Below are 22,952 nucleotides of genomic sequence, written 5' to 3' on the forward strand. Positions count from 1 at the left end.
TTTTTTGCCTAGAAAATCTCTCCATTGTTGAAAGTGGGGTATTGGAGTCCCCTACTATTATTATATTGCTGTTTTCTCTCTCTTTAAGTCTAATAATATTTGCTTTACAAATATGGGTGCTCTTCTGGTATTGGGTGCATATATACTTACCATGGTTATATCGTTTTGTTGAATTAATCCCTTTATCATTATATAATGACCTTCTTTGTCTCTTTTTACAGTTTTTGACATAAAGTTTATTTTATCTATATAAGTATTGTTACCCCTTCAAACTTTGGTTTCTTTTTGTGTGAATATCCTTTTGCATTCCTTTGCTGTCAGTCTGTTTGTCTTTAGCAGTGAGGTGAGTCTCTTGTGGGCAGCATATAGTGGTCTACTTACATTCAGGGTTCTTATTGATAGATACGGACTTACTCCTACCATTTTGTTAATTGTTTTATGGTTGTTTGTAAATGTCTGTTAGATCCATTTAGTCTATAGTGTAATTTAGGTTCCATGTTTCTTTGTTGATTTTTTTGTCTACTTAATCTGCCCATTTTGAAAGTGGAGTGTTGAATTCCCCTAGTATTATTTTATTGCAGTTTATCTCTCCCTTTAGATCTAATAATATTCCTGGATACTTGTTCCTTTCTTTCTCACTAATTGTTTAACTCTGGCTTGGTGGTTTTCTGTTGCTGTTGCTGAGCTTTGTTTCCTTATGCTTTCTCATTTGCATATGTACTGTAATTTCTTCCTTTGTGATTACCAGGGTGTTAACATACAAATTCTCGTTATTTTAATAGACTATTTTAAGTGGCTAGCAACTTAATTTTGTTTGCACAAAAATACTATAGACATTTTCCCTTCCCCTTCCCACAGTTTATATTTTTGTTGTCTTAACTGTCTTAATTTACATCTTTATCTATTATGTGTTCCTTAGCTCCTAATTGTATCTATTGTTGTTTTTCACCATTTTTATTTTAAATCTTTATATTTGAGGATTGAGAAATTTCCATAGCACCATAACATCACTGGGGTATTTTGAGTTTGATTTATGAATTTACTTCTACTGGTGAGTTTTATACTTTCATGTGTTTTCATAATAGTAATTATGGGTTTTGTGTTTGTTTGTTTGTTTGTTTTTGAGTTTGTTTGTTTGTTTCCAGCTATAGCAATCCCTTAAGCATTTCTTGTAAGGCTGGTCTAGTGGTGATAAATTCCCTCAGACTTTGCTTCTCTTAGAAGATCTTTATTTCTTCTTCATTTTTGAAGAATAACTCTGCTAGATATAGTATTCTTGGCTGATTGGTTTTTCTTCAGCACTTTGAATGTGTCATCCTGTTCTCTCCTGGCCTGCAAGGTTTCTGTTGAAAAATCTGCTGATGATCTAATAGTGATTCCATTATATGTGGCTTGATACTTTTCTCTTGCAGCTTTTAGAATTCTCTCTTTGTCTTTGGCTTTTGACAGTTTGATTACAATGTGCCTCAGAGACGATCTTGCTGGGTTTAATCTAATTCAGGACTCTTGAGATTCCCAAATCTGGATGTGCATATCTCTTCAATGCTTGGGAAGTTTTCAGCTAATATTTTGTTAGATAGGTGTTCTGCACATTTGTCCACCTCTTCTCCTTCTGGTACTTCTATAATGCAAATTTTTTCCATTAATGGTGTCCCATAAGCTTTCTTTATTCTTTTTTTTTCCCCTTCTAAAGAGATTATTTAAAAAGACCTCTCTTCAAATTCAGAAACTCTTTCTAATGCTTGATCTAGTCTGTTGCTGAAGATTTCAATTGTATTTCATTCATTGAATTCTTCAGCTCCAAGATTTTTGTTTAGATCCTTTTTATGATATCTATATTATTGTTGAATTTCTCATTCAGATCATAAACTGTTGTTTTGATTTCATTGAATTATCTTTTGTCTGTGTACTCTTATACTTTGCTGAGTTTTCTTAAGATCATTACTTTGAATTTCTTTTCAGGCATTTTGTAAATATATTTTTCTAGGTGTCTGCTTCTGAAGATTTATTACGTTCCGTTGAGAGTGTTGCTTTTCCTTCCATTTTTATGTTTCTTGTGTCCCTACATTGATATCTGCACATCTAGTGGAATGGTCACTTTTTCCAATTTTATGGAGCAGATTTTGCAGAGAGAGAAGTTTTTCTGTAGATAGATCCTAGGTGTCAGCTGAGAATGGTACATTGGCTTTGGTTCTGCATAGACTCAATAACATGGTCTGTGTTCAGTTTCTTCAGTTGCAAACATCATCAGGATTATTTGCAATTGACTCAGTGGTCTAGGCTGCAGGATGTTGTGATAGTGTTGGTGCAGTTTTGCTGGGGGCAGGGGCACTGGGTTGTCAACCCAGGAATATGCAGGCACAGAGGGCCAACAGGCTGTCCTATGGACTTGCCGTGAAGGTAGTGGCTGCCATTGGATTGGCAGTCAGATTGAGCACAGTCAACAGGACAGCTGTGTGGTTGTCTTATTGGCGAGGCAGAGATGTCACCAGACTAGATGTTGAGTCACATGCACATCAGCATGGCAGAGCCAGTTAGCTCTGCAGAGGTCTGTTGAGGGGAATGGGTCCTCTGCCAGAGCAGCTGTTGGGCTGGGTGTGGGCATGCATGCATGAGCATGGCAGTGCCATGTGACCTTGAAGCATGCTTTCTGTGGTTCCAGGCCACTGAAGAACTTTCTGTCAGGCCAGGACCTGGTGCATGCTGGTGCAGTGGGGCTGAGCAGTCCTGTGGCAGTCTTTCTAGAGAGGTGGGGTCACCACTAGACTGACTATCAAGCCAAGCTCAGGGATGCATGAGTGTGATAGGGTCAAGTGGCTCTGTGGTGGCCTGTCAGGGGGATGGAGCCACCACCAGACCACCTATCAGGTCAGATGTAGGCACTTGTGGGAACAGAGGTGCTGGGTGGCCTTGAGTCTGTCTTTCCATGGGGGCAGGGCCACCACAGGACCAGCTGTCAGGCTGGGCATGCACAGAGTCAGTGGGCCAGCCAGTGGAGCAGTAGGGGTGTGTGTAGGCAAGGTGATCAGCTGGCTGTTTGTTGGCTTCCATATGTTCCCTGGGGAGGTGGTGTGCCATGTGGGTTTGGATGCTAGGGTCTCAATCATTCCATCTGGCCTAGGTTCTGGGCAGCTGGGGTCATGGTGCTGCTGACACCCATGTGAATGTGGTGAAATGATACTGGGGCTTCAGGGATGGAAAGGCTTAGTTGCTACTAGCCCCCAGGACAGGATGCTATCTAGTAGTGGGGTCCAGTTTCAAAAGGGCACTGAGCCATAGCAGCTTAGGTCATGGGGTTGGGATACTCAAGGTGGGCTCCCACTATGAGGCAATAGAGTACGTGAACCTCTGGATACTGTACAAACTTGATCCAGGGCCTGTGAGGACTGGGGGACTCTTCTGTAGCGAAGATTACTGGCTTTTGTGGCTACAGTGGGGAACTCTGGGGATCTTCAGCTTACCTTTCCCTATAAGAAAAGTAAAAGTCCCCCCCGACTCCAAGTTCATCCCAGTGGGAGAGACAGTGTGGTTGAGGCAGAATGGCTCATTCCCCTCCCTATGTTGCTATCCTGGTCTTCCATGCTCCCTGGGGTTTTGCCATTCCCCTGGTGTTATACAGCATACTTTCTCTGTAATTCTAGTCAAAGTATAGTTGTTTATTCATTTTTTGGTCCCTTTTTGTGGAGAGTACAAGCCCAAGGTAATCCTAGTTGGCCAACTTGCTGATGTCTCTCTATCTTTTATAAAATTTAACTTAAATCAATAGAGAAAAATAGACTGTCCTAAAATATCACAGAATTTCACTTCCCACCATTAGGCTCCTCATTCAGTGTTTATCTGTTATCACTATTTATCATCAATCTGCCTGTCTGTCCAGCTAGCCATACAAAGGAAAAGTTAGGGTTTAGACATTTTGCTCCTATAATCATCCTCCTATCTGTGTCTTTGCTCACTTCATTTCTCTTTCAGCAAGCTCTAGACCTAAATTTCTAAATTTCTAAACCTCCTTTCCTTCAACATAGAGGACAAACCTCACCATTGCCATGTTGCCTTTCTGACTCCCTGGCTCACAGTAATCATTCACTCCACTCCTCAGCCCTAACACTGCATTGTTATAACCTAGAGGATAAACATTGGCTAAAATAAAGTTACTAATGCATTTAGGCTTAATTGCTTTCAGAAGGAAAGCATTTATTATCTATCATTTACGAATGACAGTCAGTGGAGTATTTCTTCCCTTCTCCTGACCACATTGTTCTTTGTCATTAGAAAAAGAAATGATCAGTCTTCGTAGATATAACTAGCTCATAAAATAATTATCTTATTCAGAAAATATATAAACCTTTCTGTCATTTCCTGATGATGGTGATCTTCTTAGATTTCTGTATTTTTAAGACCCTGAATTTTTCCTTGAACCCTCATCAGGAGTTGTCAAGATATGACTGACCCATAGGTCATTATTTTTCAAAATAATTGGAATTCCCTCAACTGTATAGGTCTTGTTAAATATAAATGAAATGCAGAATTATATATCTTCATTTTGAAAAGTCTCTGGTATGAAGCAGTTACTATTCCCAACATGAGTCTTCCTACTTTCTCACTATCATCTCACCACACACACACACATACACACACACACACACACACACACACCCTGACATACACATACATGCCACAAAAAAACCTTTAGTTTAAAATAGTATTCTACTATCATTAAGAAGCAATTTTATGAAACTATTCAGTAGTAAACTAATTTTTGATCATTTGAGCCCCCCAAAAAACATCCTTTAAATTTGTAGAGATTTAATTTCATTGGTTAGAAGTTAAAAGTTAGCCTCCAATTTTCTCTCAAATTAAATCCTTTCCTCCTATCACCGTCATATGTAACTTTCATATCCATGTATTTTCTGATAACCAAAAATAATAACAGACTCTAATCATGAAGTTTAAAAAAATTGTCTGTGATTTTCAAGTTTAATATATGTAAACCTGTCAATATCAATTATGACAGCGGGGTTTATTAAATTATTGTTTTCCCTAGGAGTTTTTTGTGAGAACCATCATAAGTAAGGAGTAGCAATAGAATTATTACAAATAAGGACTGTATGTAAACATTTTCAGGTACCAGATAGAATCATTTCTGCTTACGCTTCTGGCATAAATACTCAGATGTTGCAGTTTAAAGTTATATCTACTGTAAGTGGGAAAAAAAGAAAAACAGAATCCAGCCATCTGGTTCATTTTTGGGGGCAAAAATAAATTTCATATGCTATCAAGAAAAGTTCTTATATGATGTTTGTCAAATAATCAACAAATTAATTTCTTGAAAACTGAGTAAGAGGATTATTTCCTCTCAAGCACTTTCAATGTCCAAACTTTAAAAGTGAAGCAAATTATTGTCTGTATTTAATAGAAAAATATACAAAATTCTTTCATGTTTTTTAAGATTTTTTTCTTTTATAGCAGGGAAAACAGAAAAGACATAACCAGGAAATTAATTTCCTCTTGTTATTCTTGTTTTATTTCAGTTACACTCTCCTCCCTCTTTCTTCAATTCTTTCAGAAGATTTAGAATTTTTAGCAACACCTGCTGGGTGGCAACAGCAGTGGGGCTTTGCCTTAATGGAGCCCCATGAGGTCTTGGAGTGACACAGATTACTGTCGCTACACTCCTGCTTCTCACCTGGTTACACCTGGCATTAGCAGGTGGGCCACAATGAGCTGTCTTCATGTCCACCATGGCAAGCCCTGGAAACTTGGGGCTCTGGGTAGTGTCTCTTCGCCCAGTGGGACTGAGAATAGAATCTTTGTCCTTCTACTACAGATGGTCAACAGACCGGAGTGTGCCAGTAATCTGAGAAGAGGCCAAACTTATTTCAATTACAAATTTCTCTATCAATCCACATTTATCTCTTTGTACCTGTAATTCATACAACAGACAACTTAATATACATTGTTTAAACAACCATCAAAACCTTTCCTGCTTTAGCACTCTCCACCTTTCTCTGGAAAGCCTGTACGTTTGTAGGGATTTATAACTGCAAGTGCCTGAAGTCAAGTTTCAGTTCTAGCAAATGTGGAGTAGAACAAGCTGATCAGACATTGGAACAACAAAGACAGGAGGATTAAGGCAGTCTGCAGAGTTGAAAGTATAAAGAGATCTTGGGGGAAAATAGCTTGAGAGGAGCCTTTTAAAAATCGAACAGAAAAACTTTCCTCATTGGTTCTTACTCCTTTTTTAAAAAAATTTTAGCAACATGGACAAGGAGTTTTATACATCAAGTTACATTTTAGATTCTAAAAAAAAAAAAAGAAGAAAAAATTAAGAGGCAAGCAGGTTCATAATCCTTCAGCAGTTTCCCCAAAGTTACTTAGCATTGTTCTCACTAGGAAAAAAACTTAATTTGAGAACATTTTCCAAGGAAAATACACAAAACTGGAAGGAAACCCATATGCCCATGTGGAAATACTTAGGTTTTTTTCCCCTATATTGAACTTGTCTGTGCATTCATAGAGAACTTATGACACATTTCCTGGTTATGTATACACGTTTTTTGTTCAACAATGCCAAAAAGTGATAACTTGGAGACTAAGAATTAGACTGACAGTCACCTGTCATTCATTGTCCTTTATTCTGACAACCTCAGGCATTCAGGCATGGATTTATGGGTATTTCCCCCCTTTCACTTTATTTTTAAAGGGGCTGGGGGATGGGGAAGAATATCAGAGGATTCAGTCCTGAATAGACTTTTGTTTTGCTCTTTCTTTTACCTCTTGACTGTGTCAAATGCAGTGTGTCTCTCATGCAGTTTCTCTCTTTAGAGAGCCTTGGCTGGGCCAGCTAGTTAGTATTCAGAGACGAGGCAAAGAGGATAAAATTCTTCTCTCTGCTTGCTGAGACTGCAAATAAGCAATTAGACTAAAAGCAATGTATTGGAGATAGAAGGCCATTGCAGACATCATTGTTGACTGGAACCTGCCAATATAACTTTAAAATTGTAAAACCTTCATAGCAGGGAGAAATAGTCACTTAGAGGCACATAAGTTGGTTAAGACACTAAGTCAGTATTTGCTACAGACATTTCTGCTGTGTAATGTACTCAGTGAACTGTAAGATTTTCCATTTAATCTTGTTTACTTATTGTAATGAGAAACAAATGGGTGAAATTAGCAATGGTGGTAGAAAATTCAACCTTTTATTGTATTGCATGTTATGGAAACATTTTCTCGATTGGCATGTTACTCCCATTTTCATTTGAGCTCACTTTAAAGGATTGTAACTGAGGGCTGAAGGTTACAAACGGTTTTATGTCTGACCAAGCAAAATCATGTAGTTCTGCTGCATAGTTAGCTAAGAGGTTTAAAGCAATATATGCCAGCCATTTTGTGGTTCATCAATAATGGTATGTGAGCTAGTTTTTAAGAGTCTTCTTCCTCTCTTCTTTAATATAGATATTTTATGCTGGGTTCTAGCAATTGATGCATTTTCCTTGCAATGCTCAAATTCATTTACTCTGTTAGTGAGACTGGGATTGCCTAATTCTATTTTGTAATAAATAGATCAATCTCTGGAAAGCCTTCAAGATTGCCCAAGTGATGGGAGGTGGCAACTAGACCTTCTCGATTTGATATCCATCCCTTTTCCTCTTCCCACCCCCATCCTTCCAAACCACGTTTCCCAAAAGTTGAGAAATGCAAGCCTGATGAATTTATTTTTACACATTCTAAGCCAGGAAAAAGAAAGGAATCTGGATTATTGACATTCTTTACCGGAACTACAGTAGACTAGAGTTAGCAGAAAAAACTGCTAATCATCACAGTTTTCGTGTTGGAAGCAATTTGCCTATAATTAGTAAGTTGATAAATACCAACAAAATGGGTGCTAAAACGAACAACTCTTGTGCTGAGAGACATTTGACTCTACATTGCACTTTGCATTTTTATATATGCAGCATTACATTTTGTTACAAAGAGCGACAACTTTAGTGGCAGCTGAAGCGCTCTAATCTGTCTTCTGAAGAAAAGCAGACATACATCTTAATATAACAACTTCTTTTATAAAACATATCTGTTTTTTTTTTGAGGAGTAAGCAATGGATGGATAAGAAAAGAAGAGTCTTTTATTTATTTTATATAAAATGGTAGCAGAAGATAGAGGACTTGTTTTGCTAGATAATGAAATGCCATAACATGTAAAATTAAATGATATCAGTGACTTACGGTGTATTCTTCATTCGTAATACTAAATTCACATTTGTTTGTAGATATTTGTGTTCTGCATTTTATATAAAAATGACTATTTTACTAAATGTTTCAACTCCATATAAAATCAGACCCATGGCCATTTTCATTCAAGTCAAACAAGGAAATGCATATGGGATAGCAAAAAGTGAAACACATGTTTCATTCAAATAAACAAGATATGATACATTTTATCTTTAAGATCAAATGTATTTATATACCTGAAATGTTTTAATAAACACTAGATTTTCTAAGTATCTATTATAGGTGCATCATATGTAATAAATAAGGGAAAACAATGGCTTTCTTGGTGGTAAACTGAAATTCTGGCTGTTTCATAGTTACCAGAAAACATAATATTCCAAATTCAATCTATACAACCTGATAGAACAAAAGAGGTTATCCTAAGAAAGCAATAATGAGGGGAGGGTACAAATAAACTTCGTTGTGTAAATGTGGTTGAGAAAAGACTATATTTTTCTATTGCTATTTAAAATGGTAACTGGTATTTATAGACATAATTTTAAGAGCATCTTATCTATACCCACTTTACAGGTGACTTGATTAGCACATGTGGGTATCAGAGAACTTGCAGTGTCTTCATATACAGACCATGTGGTAAATGGATTAATAACTTTTTATCAAGTACTTTCTAATATATTTTTTAATAACTTTAATACATTTGATTAATTTTTTTTCCTTTCCCATTAAACAGTACTTCTCTGACATTCCCAAGTACTAGATGAGACAGTAAGAAATGATGACAGGCCAAGTACATGCACATTTTTCTTCCCCTCTTCAGAATATTCTATAGTGGGTGGTAAAATATTTAAGCCATTTCAAAGTCATGTAAAGTATCCCAAATATGTTAGGGGAAAATGAAGAGGCTGCAATTCATTATTTTCCTCCAATAAATCCAAAAGAAATAGAACATTTTAAAGGACCAAGTAGATTTGTTTTCATTTACAGTTCATATCAATGATTTCATACCATAACCACTTTATTTATTTGAAATATAGTACACTTTTTATCGGTAAAATATTATTATAAAATAAAAAGCTAAACATTTTGAGGAAATATATGTTGCAGTTATTTGTGAATATATGTTCTATCCCATTTATTATTATTGTTATTCATCCTGGTTGAAACTTGGGCTTCAATACATTATGTACTTAATGATTTATTTATAAAATTCATTTTGCACATGTAAATTCTTCATGGTATAGTATTTTATTAACAAAACAAATATTTTCACATTTAAATTTAATGTTTTAAGTCCTTTGGGAAAACCTTGCTTTTACCCATTTTCCAAGATCGAGAACAATATATTAATATTTTCAGACAGTATGAGATTAAAGAGTGAAGCTATGCAACTTCGACCTGGTCAATTTTGCTGCCATTTTGCTGCCAATATTATTTAATTTATTATAGGTCTTTTTCTTTCAACATATGACTCCATTTAAGAGATCGTAATATTTTGCAAGTGCCACATAACCTATTATTGTGGAATATGTTTTTCTTTCTAAAATAAAGTTGCATATAGCAAGCTGCAAGAGCTGTTCTTTGTGCTTGGTTTATTCCCAACCTTTTTTTTGCCATTTAAAAACAATGCTGACACATGCATGAAATGACAAATAGCATTAGTGTAATAAAGGAGTTAAACCAAACCCAAAGCTCAGTCATATATTAAATTGTTTTAAAAAATACTGACCTAAGCACCTCTTTGAGATGTTACACGTAAAATCTGAAGAAGGAAAAAGACATTTGGAAGTGAGATGTGCTCGCCTTTGTAGCCTATATAATTGCTGATTTGCCATCATGTTTGCTTGAGATGCCTTTGTCAGATATTATTTCATGTCTTTTTGTCAAAGGGGAGGTTTTGAAGCCTTTTTTTCTCCATCTGGGCGACTGCTGTCAGGGCTCAGACCAAGCCTTTCAGGGCTACAGCAATGTGTCCAAAAAGCTTTTGGTAAAAGCCGTTTAAGCAGTCCCTCATCCCTACTCACCAGATCAACACATATGTTTTACCAAAGGAAAAATTCTAACATTTCAACATAAGTTTCAAACAACAGAACTGCAGCTTAGTGACTATTTTTCATTAAGACCTAGAGTTGAATAACTCTTGCCCACTCCCATACAGAACGAAATCTAATACAACTATTATGTCATCTTCTTTGGTAAGTGTTGATTTTCTAGAATTTGATGATTTATAAGGCTTTTATAAAAATGGTTGGCATTTCTAAGTAGATGCTTTCTAGCACAGCGAAAGTCTGTACAGAGTAAGACAGAGTAAAAAGAAGTTTATTTTTCATTTATTTACTTCTTTCAGAGAAGTTAAGTAAAAAGTGTATGGTAAAGCTTTTCATATTAGCAACCAAAATCAGGAAAAGAAATAATTGTAAAACATATGATAATAGAACTATTTTCTGCACAGATCCAACTATGTGGAGAACTATTCAATTAGGACCCACAGTTACGTTTAATGAGGGTTGTTGTGGAATAAGTGGAAACATCTGTTACCCATGAACCACCACAGTGGCTACACAAGAAAAAGCAGTTCTCTCTTCTATTGATTGCGACTGGTCTTTACGGAATATTCTTATTAGTATGCTTAGAACAACCATGCAAATCTCTAAGCCAAATTAATTATTCTTGGCATTCCCAAGAGACGATCCTACAGTCATTTTTTACCAAAGGCAGGGAGCAGGAGAACCCTTTCTCTGTACATATTTCATTACAGTTAGCAATGCCTAATTGTCCTACTATACGTTGCCCTATTTCACCAGCTATAGTCTGAATTCATTCCCATCCTCTCCTTAAAAGTTTGAAACCCCCTAGTGACAGGAATATTAATGTGCCAACACTGTCATATCTATTTCAGCTCATACATATGCAATGTCTTTGTTTTCAAAGATTTATGTCAGACTTTGCTGAAGTGAGGTATTCTACCATTTTAGATAATAGCATGCCAAAGTGATGTTATCAGCCACATTCAGCACTCACTCAAGCAAACAGGAGGAGCATCCATTCCTTCATGACTTCAACTCATAGAAACTGTTATTTATCCTTATTTGATGAGAAAATCTTTCAGGGGGAAATGGTGTATTTTTAGAAGAAGATTATGGCCATCCTGTGGATTATCTTTTAATTAAGAATGGATGATTTGTGCCCACTCTGCTGTAGCAAACGTCTTGCTGCTAATGAAGTTTAAAAAGACTTACTTTATTTAATTACAGCTAATCACCAGGGTAAAATGTGGACTTTTCTTTGATCCTACATGTATTGCCGTAATCCCTATGGCACAGAGCATCTCCTCAAAATGTTTTGAGTTTTTCATCTGGTCACATCTTGGCAAAAGGTGGAACCACCTTACATTGAAAAATTTCTTTTCATCTCTTCTGTAGTTGCCTACCCTGGCATAAAAATTACATGAAATTTTCTTAAAAGCTGAGATGGCCCTTTAGACAGGGAGTGTTGAAATTTTCAAATGTTTGAATCTTTTACTTTATTCAATACCCAGAACAGGGTTTTGTGCTCTCGTTCAATGATTCAATTCAACCAGCATTGTTGGACGCTCTCACTGTGGCAAGCACTGTTCTAGGCACTAGAAATAGAAGTGTGATGGGAACACATTGGACCCACTTTGAACCAATCTTTAAACTGTGATTACTTTTCTACTGTATTTAGTCCATACGGACAAAAACAGGTAAATATGCTTAAAAACCAGGAATTGTTTTGTCTTTGATTTAGTTTGTTTTTAAAACATCAGATTAGAATTACTTTGCTTACTCGAGCCGTATAACATAAAGCAGGACTATCTTCTTTATTCCTCTTCTGCCTCTTTCCTTTGGAAAGTGAAATACAACTCCCATTTTCTGGACGCATTCTTTCCTGAATCTCAAAGAAAATTATTTTGAGAATACATATTAAGCCAGCTTTCATTCCAGGTGATATCTGTCTATAATTTTTCACCTTCGTAAACATCAGACGTAATCATTTCCACCAAAAGTAGAGTATAATTCTTTGGTATGGTTTTTAGTACTCTTTCAAACATAAATTACATTTTTTTCCTCAAGTAAAAGACCCTCCCCCAAATTAGTGTGCTTTATGTTATTAATCTCAAAGAGATCATCCTGTTCTTTTTTAAAAAAATTACCTTCTTTCTCCTTTTTCCGTTTTTGTTCTGTAATCTTCAGTCCATGTGATCCAGCCAATGTTGGCTTGTTCGGAATAAAGGCCCCAAAGGGCAAGGTCCCGCTGGCTCCCTGAGGGACAGAATGGAGCTGCTGGTAGAGAACAGAGGGGACCGAGGGCAGCAGCGACCTGAGTCAGGCAGGAGAGGGCACCAGCAAACTGACCTACTCCACTCCAACCGCTGGCACCCCCTTGGAGATGGGATCAAACCAGCATCTGAGCTGAATAGATGGGCTAGGGTTTTCTTTCGAAAACAAAATGTCCCTGGAAAATAAGTATGTCTAAACTAACCAATCAAAATGAAAGAAATAAATGTCTCACTACACCTTGTCATGATTTTATAATTGGCTGTTTTCAAGAACACAATAAAAACCCGGCAATCCTCCCAAAAGAATTCTTGCCAAGGAGGGGCAATGATTGAAAGATACATAATTTCTTTTAAAACTATGTAAATCTTTTATTAAATTGTTACTCTATGTATAACTTTAAAAAAAAAAAAGAAAAGAAAAGTCATCTGGGCAGAACTATATGCTTCACATCTCCAAATGTGTTCTACTTTGTCTAACAAATTTGGGTTTCTGTGAGTTCTTTTGGTTTGCCAGGACTTAAGCAGATTTAAAGTAGGTTTGTTGTCAAATCAGTGTATGGGTCTCTATCTCACACCTAGGGTTCCATTATCACACAATAATGAGAACTCTCTTCCCACCACCTACATATAAATGCTTAAACACATCCCTCCCCTAGATATTTCCTACTGCCCACACCCATGTAGTAATTTATATGCCACTTCACCCAGATCTCTCTGCATCCTAGTAGGAAGCATTTAGACTTACAAAGTGATTGAGGTTGGAGGAAGTTCTTCCAAAGTGCAATTCATGTATCTTAAAAAAAAAAAAAAAATTAAACATAAAGTAGGAGAAGCAAAACAGAATTTGCGGTTAGTTCCTGTAATATGTTAAACATCTGCAGTTTTGTCTCTCCATCAAGATGCAGGGTTGTGCTGAAGTCACATCCTGATAACATCTGCACATTACTGATAGCTTTTGCTTTATTCTTTATGGTCTGCTGATGAGAGATTCTTTAACATCCCTTCAGTCATCAAGACCCCAGTTGGATTTCTTTGCTTGTGACAGCCTTAAAGGTGGTTTCATTTACATTTGCTAAAATGTCACAATATAGGAAGATATTTTCAGTTTGATGTTTCATCCCTTCCTTTTTTTATCCGGATGCTAGTTTTAGCTTTTCAAATGAATGTCGAACTCAAAATAGATTTTCCATGAAATATATTTTGTCTGATTTTTGAAACACCATGTCTGCAGCAGAAGACTTTTTTTTTTTTTCCAAAAAAAGTTTCCAACAAGGAATGGCACCTCTCTGCTCCTGCTCGCATTGTAACAACAGCTATCATTCCCTGAAAGGGCTAGCTTGTTTAACATCCAGGAACACAGAATGTACAACTGTTTTAAAGGTCAGGTATTGACAGGATCTGAGCCGCTTTTGCTTCCCTAATGACCCCAATTACAACAGAGCTGAGTAAATAGTCAATAAACAGTGGCATTAACATATGTAGAAAAAGTGTTCGTTTTACATTTCCAAGACAATTAGCAATCCCCCAGCCTGTTCCAGGAGGACTTTGAGATCCTAGGGGTTTTAAAAAAATGAGAGCATGAAAAGTAACATAGGCTATTTATGTAAATAATCTTAGGATATCTGAAAGCATTATTTACATTGCTAAATATGGATTTATGTCTTTCTTGATGTAGACGGCCAGTGGTCAATGGTAACACATAAGATAACTTTACCCAACAAATGGTAAATTTCAAAAAGATTAATTGGTTTTAAGGGTTAATTTTCTTGACCATTTTAGTGGAGATTTTCCTTTTCCCACCAGGGATTCTCATAGAGTTGAGGAGGATATTTCACAGTCATTCTTTTTAAAAGTTGAGATCATAAAACATATTTTTTTTTCATTTTGAAATATTTGGAGACATTTTATATATTGTATTGATTTCTAATGTAATTCTATTGTGGTTAGAGAATACACTCAGTAAGATTTCCTTTTCTTTTTTAAATTTGTTCTGACATTTTTTGGTCTATCTTATTGCCTATCATGGTGAATCTTCCATATACTTGAAAAGAATGTATATTTTGCAGTGTTGGGTAAAATGTTCTATAAATGTTATTTAGGCCCGATATGTTGATAGTACTGTTCAAATTTTCTATATCTTTATTGATATTTTTTGTCTGGATGTTCTTTCAATTACTGAGCATGGAGTGTTAAAAATGCCCAACTGGGATTGTGGATTTGATGATATCTTGTTTTCTTCACGGATTTTGAAACTTTTTTATTACACACATACACATTTAAGATATGTCTTCCTGATGAACTGACCCTTTTATCATTATGAAATGCCCTCTTTATTTCTGGAAATGCTCCTGTCTTGAGGTCTACTTTGTCTGATACTGCTCTAACCACAACAGCTAGGAAATACAGATTTTTTTAAGTGTCTGGCTACATTTGTGGGTCAAATATTTAAGAAAGAGTGTGTCAGCTTACCTGTCAGCTTGCATTCTCATAAATATCAACCACAGGAGAGAGTTTATCCTATCTCATAGATAAGCCATAGCCTTCTGAGACGGGAGCAACTAGGGAAAGAAATTAAGCTAAACGAAAAAAATAAGATGTGACACAAAATAAATCAGAATATAATCCTTACTACTTAGGAAACCCATATTTGTAAATTTTATAAGCATTTTAATATTTACCGAAATTTTGAACTCAATTATGAGCTGTAATATAATAAATTATGCAATGGTATCCACCCAAAATTCATGTCCACCCAGAATGTCAGAATGTGACCTTATTTAGAAATATGGTTTTGTAGATGTCATTCAGTCAAAATGAGGTCATCCTGGATTAGGATGAGCCCTAAATCCAATGGCTGGTGTCCCTATAAAATAGACACACAGAGACATGCACAGAAAAGAAGGCCATGTGAAGATAAAGACAGAGATTGGAGTGGTGCAGCTACAAACCAAGGAACATCAAGGATTATTGGAAGCCACCAGAAGCTTGGAGAGGGGCAAGGAAGAATTCTTCCCTAGAGCACTTAGATGGATCATGTCTCTGCCAACACCTTGATTTTGGGCATCTAATCTCTAGAACTGTGAGAGAATAAATGTCCATTGTTTTAAGCCACCCAGTTTGTTGTAATTGATTGCAGCAGCCTTATGAGCTCTTTGAAAACTATCAGAGTCATCTCAATTAACAAATATTCTATTGTATTAGTCAGCTTGGTCTGCCATAACAAAATACCATAGACTGGATGACTTAAACAATAGGAATTTATCTCCTACAGTTCTGGAGGATGGGAAGTCCAAGATTAAGGTGCAAGCCAATTCATTTATCTGGTGACATTTCTCTTCATGGCTTACAGACAGCACCCTTCTCACTGTGCCCTCACAAGGTTGAAAGAGAGAGAGCTCTGTTCTCTTCTCCTCTTCTTATAGGAGCACTAATTCCATCATGGGGGCTGTACCCTCATGACCTCATCTAAACCTAATTCTCTTCCAAAGGCCTCATTTACAAATATTACAACATTGAGAGTTAGGGATTCAACATATGAAGTTTGGAGGACACAATTCAGTTCATAACATCTATCAATATAATTGTTTTAAGAAAAGTTTCATAGTTAAGCTGGAAAAAAGAACTCTTCATATCCCATGTGAACCTATTTGGTGAGGGTCATACCACTCATTATACCTACCAGGCTATAAATATAGTCTGTTCATAGGGAAAACTTGCCTTGGAGCACGTTGTCTACTTTCCCCAGCTAGAGATCAGCAGGGTTTGTGTTAAGTACCAATTTGTTTGTCTATGTTTTTTTGTTTTTTATTTGTGTTTTTTTTTTTTTTCTTTTTTGGTATAGAATAAGCAAACTTTCAACAAGGTTGAGAAAGAGTGAGAGAGAGAGAGAGAGAGATCTCAATATATTTGGGAAGAAATGACCAACAATACAATAGTATCTGATTTTCTCCACCCCCTCACTTTATATAACATTGTTCTTGCCTTTGAACTCACACAGGGAAAATTTTTATGGATGTTCTTTTAAAAAAATTACTATACATTCTGTTCATACTCTTATAGGTTGGCCAGAGAAATGTATTACTTTATATATAAGGTGACCTTGATAAATCTAGGGGAGACAGTATAAAATTATAATATTAACAGCAATACTAATACAATGCCAATGAACTCTAGTAATCTAATTCTGTAGAGAAAAATCTCTTCAGAGTAGATTATCAAGGTAATACCTTCAGAACATGTGGAACACAAATTCCCAAACCTCAGGAGGGACCACCTCAGCCAAGTTCCCCAGTTTCTAGGAAACTCTGGCACATCATCACCTAATGGACACTTAGGTTGATTCCACATCTTTGCAATTGTGAATTGTGTTGCAATAAACATGCTAGTGCATGTATCTTTTTGATATATTGACTTCTTTTCCTTTAGGTAGATACCCAGTACTGGGATTGCTGGACTGAATGGTAGATCTACTTTTAGTTCTTTGAGAAATCAGTGATCCTTCTGTCCTTTTGATGTGGGCATTTATTGCTATGAACTGCCTTCTTAGCACTGCTTTTGCTGTATCCAAAAGATTTTGATAGCTTGTGCAACCATTGTTATTCAATTCAAAAAACTTTTTGATTTCCATCTTGATTTCCTCATTGACCTAAAGATCATTCAACAGCAGATTGTTTAATTTCCATGTATTTGTATAGTCTTGAGAGTTACACTTGGAATTCATTTCTAGTTTCATTCCAATATGGTCTGAGAAGATACATGGTATGATTTTCATTTTTTAAAATTTGCTGAGACTTGTTTGTGGCCTAACATATGGTCTATCTAGCAAAATGTTCCATGTGCTGATGAGAAGAATATACATTCTGCAGTTTGGGGGCAGAATGATCTGTAAATGTCTGTTAGATCCATTTGTTCTAGAGTCTCATTTAAGGGCTTTCTTTCTTTGTTTATTTTCCATCTCAATGATCCGTCTAGTTCTGTCAGTGGAGTGAAGTCCCCCACTATTATTACACTGCTGTTCTTTCCATTTCTTGGGTTTGGTAGTATTTGTTTTATGAATCTTAGAGCTCCTGTGTTAGGTTCTTATATATTTAGGATTGTTATATCTTCCTGTTGAATTGATCTCTTTATATTAATATAATGATCATCTTTGGATTTTTTTTACTGTTACTGACTTAAAGTCTGTTTTATCTGATATAATTATGGCTACTCTTGCTCATTTTTGGTTTCCATTTACATGGAATAGTTTTTCCATTCCTTTCCCTTGAGTCTATGAGACTCTTATGAGTTAAATAGGTTTATTGGAGACAGCATATATTTGTTTTTTTTTAAATCTATTCTGTCAATATATATCTTTAAAGTGGGGCATATAGACTGCTTACATTCAATGTTAAAATTGATAAGTGAGGTACTATTCCAGTCATCGTGTTGATTGTTACCTAGTTGCTTTGTATTACTGTTTTGTAAGAGCTGTGTGCTTTTAATTTTGAGTATTTTTACATTGATGAGTGTTGACCATTCTTTTCAGTGTTTAGAGCACTTTTGAGCATTTCTGGTAGGGCAGGTCTAGTGTTGATAAATCCCTTTAGTGTTTGCTTGTCTGGGCAATATTTTATTTCTCCTTCATTTATGAAACTTGATTTTGTAGAATACAAAATTCTTGGCTGACAGTTATTTTTTATGAATACTAAAGATGGGACCCTTCTGGCTTGTAAGATTTCTACTGAAAAGTCTGTTCTTGTTGTGATAGATTTTCCTTGTAAGTTAATTGATGCTTTAATCTCACAGCTTGTGGGATTTTCTCTTTTGCATTGACTTTGGCTAGACTAATGAGTATGTGCCTTGTTGATGTCCTGTTTGCAATGAATTTTCCAGGAGTTTGATGAAGTTCTTGTACCTGAATGCTTAAATCTCTAGTAAGACCAGGGAAGTTTTTCTCTATTATTCCTTCAAATAGGTTTTCCATGCTTTTTGCTTTTCTTCTTCTCCCTCAGGGATAGCTGTGATTCTTATGTTTGGGTGTTTTACATAATTCCATATTTCTCAGAGACTTTGTTCATTTTTCTTGATTCATTTTTCTTTATTTTTGACTGACTGGGTTAATTCAAAAGCCTGTATTTCTGCTCTGAAATTATTCCTTCTTCTTGGTTTAGTCTGTTGTTAAGACTTTCTGCTATATTTTGAAATTCCCTAAATGACTCTGTATATTTGAGCATACTATTATTTTTTAAAATATCTATCTCTTTACTGAATTTTTCATTCATGTGCAAAATTATTTGTTTAGTTTCCTTGTGTTGGTTTTCAACTTTCTCATGGATCCCATTGAGCTTTCTTGTAATCCATATTTTGAATTCCATATCTGACATTTCAAAAATTTTTTTAGGTTGCAGTCCATTGCTGGAGAGCTAGTGCAATCCTTTGGGGTTACTGAAATGGTCTACTTTTTCATATTGCTAGAGTTCTAATGCTGGCTTCTTCCTAACCAAACCTCTTCCCTCAGCTCAAAACAGATAGCTTTGTGGTTCACCTGCTCTCCTCTGCTGGGAACTCTGCTGCTCAGTGTAGAGAAGAAGAGGTACACTGCCTTTTGGCTCATACAGGTAGGTACCCACTGTGACATTGCTGGAGATTTGGGTCAGTTGGACTTAAGGTCCCTGGGAGAGAGTTCAGGTACCAGCAGCTGTGGACTAGGTTAGGTAATTCCTAGTTCTCAGGCCCCTGGATGATATGCTTAATCCTAAGGGAACCAGACTGAAAGTGGGCTGACAAATTTGCCTTCAAGCCTCCCTGAGTCCAGGTACTGGCTATGATAGTGGAGGGTGGGGTGACCTCTCTCTAAAGAGACGGCTCACGAGAAGACTGCTAGTCTCAGGGGAGGTGGTAGCTTTTGTTCTTGGGACACACAAAAGCACTTGCAGTGGCCTTTTAGAGGTAAAGAAGTGATCTTCAAGCTCTGTAGAAGGCTGAGTATTATAGGTCCTCTTTCAGAGGTGGGGAAGCTGCTCCTAAGTGCCCTGGCTTAATCGCCTGTGGGACCCTCACTGGTCCTGAGCAGAAACAGATGTAGCTGCCTCACTGCAGTGGACAGGGGATGGGAGGAAAAAGAGAAGACCTCGAGCTGGTGCCCTGGTCCCCTTTGTCCTGAGGGGCCCTCTGGGATGTTCCTATCTCCTCTCAACTGGAAGCAGCCTGCCCTGAATGACCATGTGACAGGAAACCCACAGTTTCCCCAGGACCCACTGGTCTCCCAAGGCTGCTGAGGTACGATTGGGTTCTGGGGGGTGGGGGGGGCATTGCTTGTGGATCCAGCAATGTGGAGACCTAGGGGCTGAGATTACTGGGTCAGGACAGCTGCAAAAACATTGCCTGTCCATAAAGGGAGAGAAATGAACCACATCCTCTGTGCAGAATCTGGGCAGAGTGATCTGAGTACTATACTGGGAGTGCACTTTCCCTTCAAGCTTAGAACTGGTCATCCTGCAACACACCTGTGCCAAAGGCTTGTGCTTCAGAGCAGAGGTTTCTACAGTATTGGGTGCCTGGAGGCAGGGAGGTTCCTGTCTGCACATCTCTTCCCAGGCTGCTTCTGCTCTGGATTAGGGACATTCTCCTACCCTACAGATTCCTCTCTGCACTTGTGTCTCCACTGGGAGAGGTTCAGATAGCTTCAGATCACAGGCCCGGGGCTCTCTGGTACAGGAGAGTGTACATTCTGCCTTATTCTGTCCTAAAAAGGCGTCCGTGGCATTTCCCAGTCCCCTTGGGACAGGCTGCCCTATAGATCAGAACTCTGGGAATACTGATGCTTTCCTGTGTCTCCCTATTCCTTTGTAGTTGTCACAGCCCAAGTGGTGCTAATACTTCCCCAGCAGGTTAGAGGCACCCAGCATGTGCACAGGTAATATAGCACCTGCTATCTCAGCTTGGCTCTGTGGTGGGGGGAAGTGATCTCACGCAGGCCTGAAGCCTGATGCTCTGCTCTCAAGAAGCTCTCATTTCACTGATGGCAGGAGTGCCTGGATTTGTCAGGGTAGAAGGGTTTCAAACAGATTTGGAGCTGGCAGACTGCCATAGCTGTGAGGGGGAAAAAGAGTAAACACTCCCACCTACCCTTTCCACTGAACTCCAAATCCCTCAGGGGTTGGTCTGTGCCAAAATCTTGCTCCTTGTTCCGCTTTGCAACTTCTTTCTGTGGGGTCCCCAGTAAGGGTAGGTTCTGGCACCTTTCCCTCATTATTTCACTTGGGCTATGCTTTTCCATCTGCAACTTTTTCTTTTCTGGGGGATGATCTGGTGACCAATGTCTCTAGTCAGCCATCTTGCCTCCTTCCTCAATAAGGTTCTTTTTGACATTTTCTCATCACCAGGCTTCTTTGACCCCATGGTTTCTTTTTCTACTTTTCTGGCTACTCCTGATTCCTTCTCTACATATGCTTTTCTCTTTTTCCCACAGATTTTTCGAGACCATTTTCTTTCTTTTATCATTTTTACAAGACTTTGAGGACATGCAAATGACTCCCAAATCTATACCTCTCTAGATGTGAATATTTTACCCACATATACTGAGCATATCCCACTAGAAGCCTCAACAGTCAATAATTGAACTCTTATTCCTCATGAGTCCTTTGTTCTTATCCTTTATATTTTTCCAACCTATATATCTCAACAGGCCTCAAAACCTCATTCATCTCTGAATCACTGTTCACCGCCTCACATTTAATCAGTTTTCACATCCTGTAACATCACTTCCAAATATTTTTAGAAGTATCCTTTCCTCCCTATTTCTACTGCTAAGCTCATGTGTGCTGGCAAATGTTTACAACTATTTCCGCATGTTTGTGTGTGTGCGTGTGTGTGTGTGTATACACACACACACGCACACATACACACACAAAATACATATATTCATTATTGCTTTATTATCTAGATTGAAATTTCTGAATGGTAGCTATATATATTGTTTTATTGATACAAAGTATATGTAGCTAACAATTTTAAAATTATAATGAAATATGTTATTTAATGTAAATGCAATAGATCAAATTGACTCTCACGTTTTTGTTGATTTTTGCCAAACTCTTGTACTCATTTCTAATGAACCTATGTTTACAATTAATCAACAAATGCAGTTCTGACATAAGTTGTGAAAAAATAAAGATATATGTTAAAATTTCATTTATTCATTAAGGATCTGGGCAACTTCTGCATAATAAATTTTAATATTAGAAAAATATTTCATAAATGTCCTACCCATAAAGGAATGGCTATAAACATGACACACTTTTAAGTCTAATCTGCATGATTATAATTTTCTTCATTTGTTTCTTAAATCTAGACAATCAACAAAACAATAAATCAAGTCATGACTGTAGCATTTGCCAGTTGCTGTAGTGTAAATGCTGTCATTGTGACCACTTTCAAGCTACCATCATAATGTTACTAAACACAGAGTTGGGAAGAAATGCACAATAGAACACCATTTTGTATTATTTCCACTATACAGATACATGTACCTGAAAGCACATAGATAATAGCAAATATAGTAAAATAATTATAAAGTGAGTAGTTGGGCTATTTATTACCTTTATTTTTATTCAAATTATTTAATCATAAGTTTACATAACTTAATTTCTAATAATGGTTGTATACAAAAACTGACACAAAATTCCTAGGAATTTTAACAGTTTGCTCTCAGGAACCAGTAAAAGCTGATTCCAGGACAGTACTGCTTATTGTTCACCTAGTCTATTCAATAATTTCCTAACTAGTCACCTTTTTTTTCCTTCTATGCAAACCACCCCACATATAGTTTTCAGACTAAATATGGACATATGATTCCTGTTCAAAAACTTAGATTTCCCATTATTAAGAAAATAAAATCTAAATTTCAGACTAGCTGCCATTAAGGAATCTAGATCTAGATCTTTCAGATATTTCTCACCACTCAACTTCATGTCATTCACCTTACCCACAGTAGTATTCTCACTGTTTCTGGAATACTTTCTATATTCTTATGTTGAACTTTATGCCTGAGATTTCTTTCTCCCCATCCTACCATTTCCAAATCCTATACATACCACAAGATCAATTTTAAAAATAAAATTCTATGTGAATGCTTCCCTCTTTCTTCCTAATTGGAAATAATTTATCCCTTTGCTTCCTCAATTATAACAATTTACCTGTGCCTCATTACAACACTCATTTTTTTACCTTGTATTCAAGATATTTTTATTTCATGTCTCTGGTGTGTAAGGGAATATTTTTAGTACTGAGAATATAGAAGGAAAGAAAGACAGATTTTGTGTTCTAATGAAACTCAGTTTGGAGAGGAAGATAGCAAATTCACAACTGTAGTAGAGTTAAGTGTAGTAAATATTAAGTGCTATGGTAGAGGAGTGTGCCTTATGCTTAGAAAGCTAAGCAGAGAAAAAGG

General features: G+C 36.8%; 1 pseudogene; it reads right to left on the bottom strand.

Moving 5' to 3' along the window:
* The window catches only part of LOC138398038 (tigger transposable element-derived protein 1-like), a 106,842-nt pseudogene extending 91,836 nt beyond the window's left edge, over positions 1 to 15,006 (bottom strand).
* Positions 15,007 to 22,952: the final 7,946 nt, after the last annotated feature.

The sequence above is a fragment of the Eulemur rufifrons genome, chromosome 17 (genome assembly GCF_041146395.1).
Source record: "Eulemur rufifrons isolate Redbay chromosome 17, OSU_ERuf_1, whole genome shotgun sequence".
NCBI lineage: Eukaryota > Metazoa > Chordata > Mammalia > Primates > Lemuridae > Eulemur > Eulemur rufifrons.